Source organism: Heterocephalus glaber, unplaced genomic scaffold, assembly GCF_053883595.1.
Source record: "Heterocephalus glaber isolate CG9 unplaced genomic scaffold, H.glaber_assembly_v1.0 deba00001481, whole genome shotgun sequence".
In the NCBI taxonomy this organism is placed as follows: Eukaryota; Metazoa; Chordata; class Mammalia; order Rodentia; family Bathyergidae; genus Heterocephalus; species Heterocephalus glaber.
In genome coordinates, this window is record NW_028258317.1 from 49,001,276 (window position 1) to 49,012,771 (window position 11,496).

General features: G+C 44.4%; 1 long non-coding RNA gene across 2 annotated transcripts in view; it reads left to right on the forward strand.

The window, feature by feature from the left end:
- The window catches only part of LOC147825942 (uncharacterized), a 122,301-nt gene that overhangs the window by 30,652 nt on the left and 80,153 nt on the right, over window positions 1–11,496 (forward strand). The window lies entirely within an intron of this gene.

Here is an 11,496-nt window from a genome sequence, read left to right on the forward strand (position 1 = left end):
TGAAAATTAACAAGCTTCCAAAAATAAAACCAGACAAACACTGTATCTCACTCATCTCCCCCCTTCCTGTCTCCTACCTGCTCCTGGTAGGACGCACGCCATTACTTTCTCGTTTCAACCTTTCTTTTTTTTTTTTTAATGGGTAGATATGTCTTTCTCACTTTCCCTTTTTTTTTTTTTTTTTTTACAAAAATCGGCATACTATTAAAAACTTAGCATACTATATATACTCTCTTGTCAAAAAGGACAATTGTCACAAAGGACTATGTATACTTTGTCAAGAAGGAGCAATTTCCTTGCTCTTCCGGGACTAGCAGGCTTTTCTGCTCTCCCCATTCACTCAGCAAACACCTGTGTCTTTCCATAGAGAACTACGCTCACCTGTGAGTCTCCTACCTTCCATGAGCGAGTGTCTTAGTACAATATATAGACTTTTCTCATGCATGCCTCGCAACTAGCCCCACCAAAGGCCGTTCCTACCACCGTGTTCTTTCCTGAGTTTTATCTTCCCATAGTTTGAAAGTGCAGATCCTTCTGTACCAACACCCTGGATGACCCTCATGGACTCCCTCTACCCAGTATGGATGTATTACCAAATATTTCCTTGCTGACTGATTCATCCTCCCTCCTAAATAAACTGTGGAGGGACGAGTCCTTCTGTACTACAGAATTGTGCTCAACTCCTTCCTCTACCCTCCATCGCTCAGCTTACCTAAATTCTCTCCTCTCTCCACTGGATAGACACACACACACACACACACACACACATACACATACACACTCACACACACATACTTATGCCTGCTTGCCGGCTTTCTTTTAAAGGACTGAATGCTTCTATAACAGTGGGAGTCTCCCCCCACCCCAAGAAAAAAAAGAGGGAAAAATTTAAAAATAGCTGCCTGCTGGGTAATTCGTCAACATTATACATGAGAGCACCATTCCGGCTGGAGATTGCTCTTAGGCTGCTCACATTTAATCTCCAGCACCCTGCCCTTCAATCCGGGATGCTGCCTCTGCCAGGTCAACAGCTGCACAGTGGAGGGGTTTAGCCAGGCTAAGGGGAGGGCTCAGGAGGCTCGGCCCAGGGACACAAAGACATGGGGTCCAGTGGGGCTCTGGGGCAGGTACTCTGGCCTCAGCTAGAGAGTTTTCCCAGGCTTTGCCTTCGCCCCACTCCCTATACTTCAGAACTCCAACATCCACCGGTGTCTTCTTACAACTAAATTTGGGGGTGGGGGTGTTCCGTGACAGCCTGACTGAAGTCAAGCTTTACCAGGGGACCACGTCAAGGGAGCCTTGCAGGGTTAACACAGCCCGAGCGTACACAAAGGACGATGAGGGCCAGTCAAAAGGAGAAACCAGGTCCACGGGTGGGAAAAAACAACAACAAAAAAACCCTTCCACCCCTTCTCTTTGCATCAGGAGGTGCATTTCCATTTCAGAGCAGCAAACCCAGCTACAAATGCGGGTGGCTGGGAGCCTGTCCCTACTTAGGCAGCTGATGAAAGACCCTCCCAGCGCCTTTGATGCCAGATGCATATTCGGCACGTTTTGAAGTGACGAAGGCTGGGCTGCGGAGGGCTCAGCCTGGGAGCCCCAGCGGGGCAGGACTGATCGGACGTCGGGGAGAGGGAAGTCCTTGCCTGGAGCTCCCTGGGTCTGGAATGGGCCACACGAGCTGTGCCAGGCAAAACCCGGGGTGGATTTGGAGAAGCCAAGCTGGCGCTGCTCCCATCGGCGCACGCTCCAAGGAGTCCGCGGCTGAGCTCCGCCGCCCCCCCGCCCCCCCCCCCCCGCCCCCCGCCTGCGGTGGGAACCTGGGAGGGGCAGAACATGCTCCTGAGAATACTTTAGGAGGGAGAATATTCTTCCTGCTTGGTAGTGTGAAATCACTTTTTTATGGCTTCCATTCAGACCACTGTTTGTAGATAATCCTCCTTCCTGAGCGGTCGGACTCATGAATGTTGATCTCGCAAATCAAGCTGACATAGTAGCTTTTGTCCACCGGGCAGACATCTAGGCCCGCCTGCTCCCCAGCACATTTCCCCTCATCTGCATGCATGCGTATCTCAGCCTCCCGGGCTCCTGAAAGGGGTGCTCCGCCCCAAGTGACCTGCGATCTCCCACACAATCAAGGGGCTTGTCTGCCAAGTGCTGGGGCCAAGCTGGAACGCTCTGCTTGGTGCCCCGGAGAACCCACAGACAAACAGCCGCCCGGCGGGAGGAGGTCACGGGCTGGAGCCTTTACCTTAAACAAGCATGCCGAGCCCAGCCCAGACAAAACCCTCGGGAAAGAAAGCAAGGAGCCGATCGCATCTCTGTGACCCCACGAGCCAGGATGAGTGGATCGGAAATACTGAGCTGAGATCCGCGAAGGCTGATGTCAGCTACGTCCTCAGAAGCCATCAATAACGAAGGCTTTGCTCAAAGCAAAGCAGATCGCAGGTTTTTAGAGAGCTCAGTGGCGACTGTGGATTATGGTGTGACAAGATGCTTTTTTATTAATGCTAATGAGCTAATGTTTATTAACAGCACTAAGCTCCAAAGCAACAAGCACCAACTGTAGGCGACATAAGTATGTGAGTGTTTTGTGTTCATAAGTATGTGAATGTTTTGTGTTAATGCAAGGGCTGAATGAAATAAGGACACAGTCTTGGGCACCCTGATTCTAAAGAATAAGGATACTCTTAACTGTAAGTGTATTAGGCTGCAGTCCCCAAACTGATCTCTACAGCTGAGGCGCCTCATTGTGTCCCACAAAGGTACTGTTCACCACCTGCTCCCCATCTTCAGTTAAGAACCATTGCCATGTTTGGTTGGACCGGGGATTTAGTTCAGTGGTGCCTCTGCCTGCCTTGCAACCGCAAGGTCCACAGTTTGATCCCCAGTACCCAAACACAAACAAATAAACAAACAAAAACCTGTGGTGGGTGCTTGGAGCAGGACTGAGTCACCAGAGAGACATGCAAAGGGCGATTAGCCCATTTCCCAGCCAACAGAGCCCTGCTCTTTCCTGTCACTCTGGGCACCACAGGATTCCTCAGAAAGGATAAAAGATGGATGAAGTCTGGATTTCTGAGTGAAGAGGAGACACCAGTGATAAGCGACTATTTCTGATTGGGACAGTTCTTAGCAAGAGGGGATATAGTGAGTAAAAGCGCTGAGGGAAGAATCTGACCCCCACACCACTCTTCATTTTCACATCATTTCAGCCGCCGGTCCTGGAACCCGTGGTCAAAAGCGATATCAAGTGAGCTGTTTTCCCAATCTTTGATGATAACTGAATGATTCCTTCAGAATTCCATGTTTCACGTGCACACATGCAAGTCTGTACATGAGTTTGTGTGGAAATAGTTTATGTAGTCAGATATATCAAATTTGATTTTTAATGTACATTTACTTCCATAGGCATATTTTTTAAATTTCTCATAGCTACTCAGATATTCTTATATGTGAAATTATTTCCTTTGACTTTCCACTTAAAGCTTCCTAATTTAACTACAACTTAGTGTTACTTCCTGCTCTTGGAAATGGCTTTATGTCCACTGGATGGATGATAAACATTTAAATCTTAGATGCTAGTATTAAGATGAACATCTAAGGCCTGGAGATTTAACTCAGTGGCACCATACCATCCTCTCAAGTGCAAGGTCCTGAGTTTTAGGTCTTACATTAAGTCTATAATCTATTTTGAGTTGATCTTTTTAGCTGTTTGAGTGGGTGGTGGCTAGCTTCATTCTTCTGCCAGTTCTACCAGCAGCATATATTGAAAAGAATGTCCCTTCCCCAGTGTATGTTCATAAATCTCAGTCAAAAATCCACGGGCTGTACATGCATCAGTTCACTTCTAGGCTCTCTTTGGTGTGTGTTCCTGTTTTTATGCTAATACCACACTGTTGTGATTAGTACAGCTTTGCAGTCTGTTTTAAAGACAGGAAGTATAATGTTTTCTGCTTTGTTCATTTTGCCTGAGATGACGTTGGCTGTGTGTGTTTATAAATTTTAAATTGTTTTTTCTAGTTCTGTGGAGATTGCAGTTGGTGTTTTGATTGAGGTTACACTCAATCTGTAAATCTCTTCGTGTCATACAAACATTTTAGCAATACTGATTCATCTAATCTATGAACACAAAATGTCTTTCCATGTTTTTGTGTCCTCTTTAACTTATTTTATCAGTGTTTTATAATTTTCATTGTGGACATCTTTTACCTCTTTTAGTAAAATTTGTACTTTCTCTCATTTCATTCTGTAGTTAATCTAAATGAAATTGCTTTCTTGATTTCTATTTTGACTAATTCTCTTTTGGCATATAACAATGTTGCTGATTTTTATATGTTAATTTTGTATCCTACAACATTGCTGAATTCATTTGCTAGTTCTAATAGTATCTTTAGGAGAAATTTTGGCGCGCTCTCTCTCTCTCTCTCTCTCTATATATATAATCAGCCAGGTAGGGTAGCGCATGCCAGTAATCCCAGCATTTCCAAAGGCACTGAGGCAGGATGATCACTATGAGCTTGAGGCCAGCCTGGGCTCCATAATGAGTTCAAGGCCAGCAGATCATATTATCTGCAAACAGTGACAATTTGTCTTCTTTTCCAATTTGGATTCCTTTTATTTCTTTCCTTTGACTAATTGCTCTGGCTAGGACTTCCAGAACTATAATGAATAAAAGTTGTAAAAGTAGAATCCTTGTCTTATTCCATGCAAGCATGCTCAACATGTTTTGAATTTATATTAAATGTTTTATTTAAAGGCTGTAACATGAAAAAAGAAGAACACAACACAGATTGCATTATGATGACCAAGTCAGTGTTCTACATGACAAAAATCAAAACAAAACAAATGTATGCAGTAAATATACCAGTGCTGAACACAATACTTGAAATTTAACCTAAGGTACATATGCATAAAATGATCTGACTACAGGATTATGCAAAATAATTTTTTTTAGAACACTAGAATGTCAACCATTCTGACTATAAACTGACTTATTCCCCTAATGAGTATTTTGAGACAATTTCTATATGACATGAAAAGAACTGACATAACACTTAAATATTTCAAAAATAGTTGAAAACATATTTGTAATGCAGTTCTCTATAAAATATACAGTTAATCTTATTACTTAAAAAATTGAAAAGCAAAAGACCACCCTGAATTATGGTGAAAACCTCAACAAAGAAAAATGCTCATCATTTGGATATCATTGGCAGAAAACTGAGAAGATTTTGTTGAGGGGAACAAGGAAGGTATCTAATGAAGTCATTCATGTAAAATTTGTTCAAAAATGTTCATAAAGTTGTAAATTTCTGCTTGTAACATCTTAAAATATTAAACCACGAACACACTTTCTACTATTTAACTGGAGGACAAAAGAATATCTTGAAGAAAGTGTTTCTCAAAATAAGGTTCAAAAGCCTAGAAGAATTCTAATGTGGGCTCAGTAATAAACATGGTAAACAAACACCCTGGGTGATGATTCTACATTCTGAAATGCCCTATGGAAAAGAGCAACACTTAAAAGCAAGATCCTAAACATATTTCTGACATGTTAGAATTCTCTATAAGTTTATGTTGTGAATACTGCTTTTTGTTTTAAAACAAGTTCCAGGCATTAAGAGAAACATATGTGCCCCGGAAATGAACACATGAATGTGTATAAGCATTTTCCTTTGATGTTTTCATCAATTTCAAACTAAATTATATGAAGAAAAGACAATATGTGACTACAAGCCCTGGGAAAGTAATATTTCTCATGAAATGGGGCATCTGAAAAAGATCAAAAGACAATTTATTAAATGTTTACAAATCCCAAATCATTATGAATTCAAAACTAGATCGTTAAATAAAATTAAGATGCTATATATCATCCCTCTGTTTTAGTATCATTTTTATGCCAAGGATTTGAAAGATAACCATCATCATCTAAATGTAAATAAGTTATAATGGTACAATCTTAGTTTAATTTAATTTTAGTTAATGATCTAGTTTCAAATTTAGAACAATTCAAAATTTGTAAACATTTAAGAAACTTATCCTCCAACCATTTTCAGATGCCCCACTTCACAAGAATCACCACCCCTCCAAAGCCTGCAGTTGTATATTGTATCCTCCTCACATAAAAAAGATACAAGTATGGGCTGGTGATTTAGCTCAGTGGTTCTGCTGCCTGCTGTGCAAGCCCAAGGACCTGAGTTCAATCCCCAGTACCAAAAAAAAAAAAAAGATACAAGTGTATGTGTTTTAATCAAAATTGTTGCTATTTTTTGGATTTTCCTGAAGACTACATAAACTGAGCCCAGAAAGTACAGGTAATGTGGTTGGAGAGAAACTAGCATAGGTAAGATATTTTACTGAAAAGACATTGTTTTCTTGTATCACAAATAAAAAGAAAAATATTAGGCATTATGTCCACTCAACAAGTGGAATGTATATACAAGTGTGGTTAACAACCAATTGGCTCATGGTTATTTAAATAAGTTCATAAAAATCTAATCTATGAACAAAAAGTTCCGTATTCTCTACTATAGACTATAAGAATCAAGTATTACATCTAAATATAACTTAATAAATTAAAATTAGCTTCCAAACAACTCTGAAATGGTTAATTCTATCCAGGCTGGTAACAAGTTTTTCCAAGCATTAAACGGCAACATAAGCAAAATGCATGGTTGAAAAATGAGGATCAGACCCTTTCTTCTTCATACATCATAAGACGATTGATATACTCAAAACCTGCAAATTCACATCCATCAAGCTCCCTCACAATGTCATTATCATCTGGGGTGAGCCAGACAGGTTCAGGATCAAAGTTGTTCAAACCGAATCCCTCAGAGATATTTGGTTTAAATGGAGGCACCACCTGCTTTTGCTCCATCATGTCCCAATCCACATTTTGAAAGAATGGATGCTCCTGAACATCAGCAAAGCCCCTGTGAGGATGACAACCCAGTCGTTCTTTTGGGTCCCTGTTCAGAAAACCCTCTAGGATACTTGCAGCTTGTACAGACAGACAACGAGGTATGAAAATGTCTCTTTCTAAAATTACTTGGAAGAGATTCTCGATTGAGTCTTCATAAGGGTTATCAGAGCTCTCACCAAGATGGAATGGAGACTCTCCGATCATCATCGTATACATCAGTACTCCAAGAGCCCACCAGTCCGCACTGAAACCGTAATCTTCCTCTCTTATAATTCTGGAGCCATGAAATGAGGAGTGCCACAGAAAGTGCGGGTCGTGTCTCCTGGCTGTAAGTCTTCCTTACTCAAGCAATAATCGGTGAGTTTAATGTGCCCTTCTGAGTCCAGTAATACATTTTCCAGTTTTAAATTTCTGTGAAGTATTCCTTGCTGATGAAGATAGTTGAGTGCTAAACTGATTTCTGCAGAGTAAAACCTGGCATGTTCTTCAGGAAGCGTGCTTTGTTGCTGCACATGAAACAGTAGATCTCCCCCACTGACATAGTCTAGAACAAGGAACAGTTGCTTTCTGTCTGGAAGCAAGCATGCAGTGCAACTAGAAAAGGACAATTGGATGTCTGCTGTAGAATGTGCCTCTCTCTCTGTACCCGATGAATGTAGGAATGCTCTTTTTTCACTGCTTTCATGGCATACATACTATCTGATTTTTTCAATTGGACTAACAGTACTTTCCCATAACTTCCTCTGACAATCATGTGGAGCAAGTCAAAGTCCTCAAGACCTAGACCAGATGAAGCTTTGCCACCTTCCCCGGTGTTCCCTGCCTCATTCTCATCACCTTGTTCTAAAGCCTCATGAGTTGAAAGGTTATGTGGGATCACTGTGTGTGCAGGGTCTGAAGCCATGGATGTTGGATCGACTGGCACCATGGGCTCTGATGCTAAAGAATGCTGCCCACATTCAATTGTGACAAGTTTGTGGCACTTCTTGTAAACTAAGAGTTTGCAGTTGGTGCACTTATACACCTGGAGGCCAAGTCCCCCTACACTGTCTGTGCAGACAGCACAGTGTGCTCTCCTGCTGAAGCATTTGGCCTGAAAAGTGTGGCCATTCGCATAACACAGCTTTCTCCAGCAGCCTGCAGCTCTGCAGTGGTTGAATTTCTTTCCTCCTGGACAAGGCACTTTAGGATGTTCTGGTATATAAGGTAGAATGAATTAAGAGCTCAGAATCTTCCTTTAGTTCAGAAAGCCTAATGGCCTCTTCTAACTCCAACTGAGGTGACACAGTATATGGGTCTCCTTCCTCCTCTACCCAGTGTGTGGTGAAAAGCTGTTTATTGCCCAAACACCACACATCTCGATCTTTATCACACAGGCCCTCAAAGTGGATGGAATTCTCAAGAGACCTTGTCATGATGTCTCTTCCCAAAATCAGGGCTGATTGGGTAGAGGTGTGGGTGGTGGAGGTGCCTGGGAAGAAGGGACCATAGACGGGTAGGCTGCCCAGGGAAACAGGCAGGCAGGGCTCAGAGAATGAGAGCGGCCTGCCTGCCCGCAGGGACCACACTGGCCAGAATCCTGCAAGGCTCTCTGTGAAGTTGTTTCCAATAGTGGCGGCCAGGTCTGGATGGATGTACACCAGGCTTCTCAATGTCTCTCGGGGGCCGGTGGCTGTGACTTCGGTCTCCCCCCCTGGACTTTGACTCTCTAGGTTTTCTGTGCCCAGCTCTGGGTAGACCTGCCCAGAGCTACTGGGTGTTTCTGGGCCTGGTGATACTTGCTCCATGCTCTTTCCAGTTTCTGTGCCATTGGTATTTGGGCTCAGGGAGACTTCACTGGGGTACCTTGATTGTGGTAGGTCACTGGTGATCACTCCCAGGGAGACCATCCCTGGGGTGTCTGTGACAGTCCTGCGGCTGCTGCAGCGTGGCCTGCGGTGTCTGGGTGGAGTCAGCCATCTTCTCAGTCTTTCACAGATACTTTCTCTGCCTGGGATCCTGAGGCTGTGGCCTCTCGAAGTGGAGAAGCAGCTCAGCATGTTCGCTGTTGACCATCTCTAGCCAAGTGAGCTTGGGAGATGGCTGTTACAAGATTGTGACACCCATTAACAAGGGTTCCAAGTTCTGATTGGAGATGTTGCCAAGGAAGTGAGCTCATGTCTTGGGGCTCCATAACCTGAGTCTCCATGTAATAGAAAAGCCTATAGCCCTGTAGGGATAGAGACCCCTTGGCAGGGAGAGATGAGCCCCTCCCCAAAGGAGTTCAGATAGCTGGCAGAACAGGCTTAACCACCCATAAAAAGCTGACAGTCTGCTGAGGCTGAACCTCCTCTTCATGCTGTACCCTGCAAAGCTTGGTTTGCTAAGATCAAAAGGAAAAAGAACCTTGGCCCTAAAATGTAAAGGGCCCCTGAAAAGACCCTTCCTTGTTGTCCCTAGTAATGAGCTAAGTTAATCATTAACCAATCAAATAGGGGCACCCTCAGCCCAGGGGCAGGATAGGCCCCGACTACTAGAAAACCAGCATCTTGAGCCCCCCTGCAATGGTGGCTCAGTTTGGGGCACCCCTGCCTGTCTCTCTGCGAGAAGGCAGCTGTACTCTTGCATGCTTGCTCAGTAAAAGTACAACTTTGCTTCTACACTTTCGGTCTCTATCTGATTCTTTCACAACCTTCTGCGTCATTGGGAGAGTCAGGCCCGGGACAGTGGGGACTCTCCCCCTGTCTCCGCCCGTGACAGCCACTCTTTCTTCATACTAAATAAATCTGTGGCCACTTATTTTGTTATTTTTGTCTAAGGATCTATGAATATTTTTATCTGTCATCTATCTGTTAGTTTTTCACTTTTGCATTACTGGTGCTTGTACTCTGCATCTCCTCAGTGAACTCTATCCTCAGACATTTTACTCCAGATACCCACTAAGGGTCTCACTAACTTAGCAAATTGGTCAGGCTGGACTCCCCCATGTGACCTTCTTACCTCAGCTGTCCAGAGTGCTGGGACTGCAGTCACACACCATCCTGCCTGATTCAGTGTGCAACTACAGTGGTCTGGGGTGCCTTTATTGCAGAGATTTTCTTCACTTTTCCTATGGGCTTCCATTTTCATCAAGGAGCCTGAGAGAGGCCGTCTTTCTGTTGCTCACTTCTGTTCTGTCTTCTGGAGCTCAGAACAATGTCCTTTATGACCCCCTGAGCCTCTGTGCTGTGGATCCAAATACTGTCTCAGCGCAGCCACTGGGGTGGGGGGGAGAGTGGTGCTGCTGGCACCCACGCAGCTCACCTCCTCAGCACTGAGGGGGGCTCTGCTCCTCCAGTTTTTTGCTGTTTTGCACTGTGAAGTCCATCTGAGGATTTTATGTGGCTATGGTGTCCCTGGGCCTACTCTAGAAAGTTGTATAACAAATTTCTTCTACGTGAGGGTCAACCTGATAACAGCAACGTTGGGTTATTGAAATCTTGATTTCAGGATCTGCAAAGAGGTGAACCTGAAGAAGATAGCTTGTACAGGACAGTCCCCTTCGGAGCACTGCTTGTTTACCCTTCATGACTGTGTGGCCGGCTGGGAGCAGCAGCGTTTATCAGGAAGAAAGTATCAGGTCACGTGTTGCCAGCAAATTGTTAACTGCTTCCAGATGTGGTGGAGGATGCTTGTAATCCCAGCACTGGGAGACTGAGGATATGCATTTGATGTCAGCCTCAGCTACATACTGTGTTCAAGGCCAGCCCGAACTACATAGCAAGATCCTGTGCATGGGGCTGGTGTGGCTTCCGCACCTCCATCACAGGGGCTCTCTGATGTCCAAGAGGAGGCAGAACAGTTCCTTGTCCTCCCCTCACTTCCAGATCCTGATGTCTTCACAGAAATCAGCATCCTGGTTCAATTATCACTGCATAACGAACCATCTCAGAATATAAAGACTTCAAATATCTTCAACATTAGGGACCATGAGTCTGGTTGCATCGTGGCTTCTTCAGCTGACCCTGCCTGCATCATTCTTGGAGCAACATTCCATTAATGGCCATTCTCAGTAGTATCCCTTGAAAGAACATCTACAGGACACTGATAGATACCATCGCATGAGAGGCACAAATCTTTCTTGCTGAGATCAGAAATATGGCAAAGATTTCTCTTCTCACAAGTTGTCTTCAATATCACAGTAGAAGCTGTAGCTGTGCCTCAGAGCCGAGCCCAGCAGCCACTGGATGCCGAGGCCTGAGCACCTGTGTGGGGTGGCAGGAGCACCATGGACTCCCGTTGCAGCTGGTGTGTTTGCTGGGGGGCTGGTACCTTCCGGTGCGTGGCTGGCATTCGCTGCCCCCTCTCAGCCATGACTCCAGTCCCTGAAGGTCAAGAACAAAAAGCTGGAGGAGGGTGTAGAGCCCAGCAGCCCTGGTGGCAGCAAAGAAGTCACTGAAACAGAGGGTGCTGGGCGAGTTCAAGCGCTACTACCACGGCTTCTGTCTGCTGTGGGAAAGTTAAGGTTTTGGTAACGTGATAATTACAGTACTACATTGGTTCACGGACTTAATTCTTTCCACAGTTTTGGTTGCAAGCCATATTGGAGG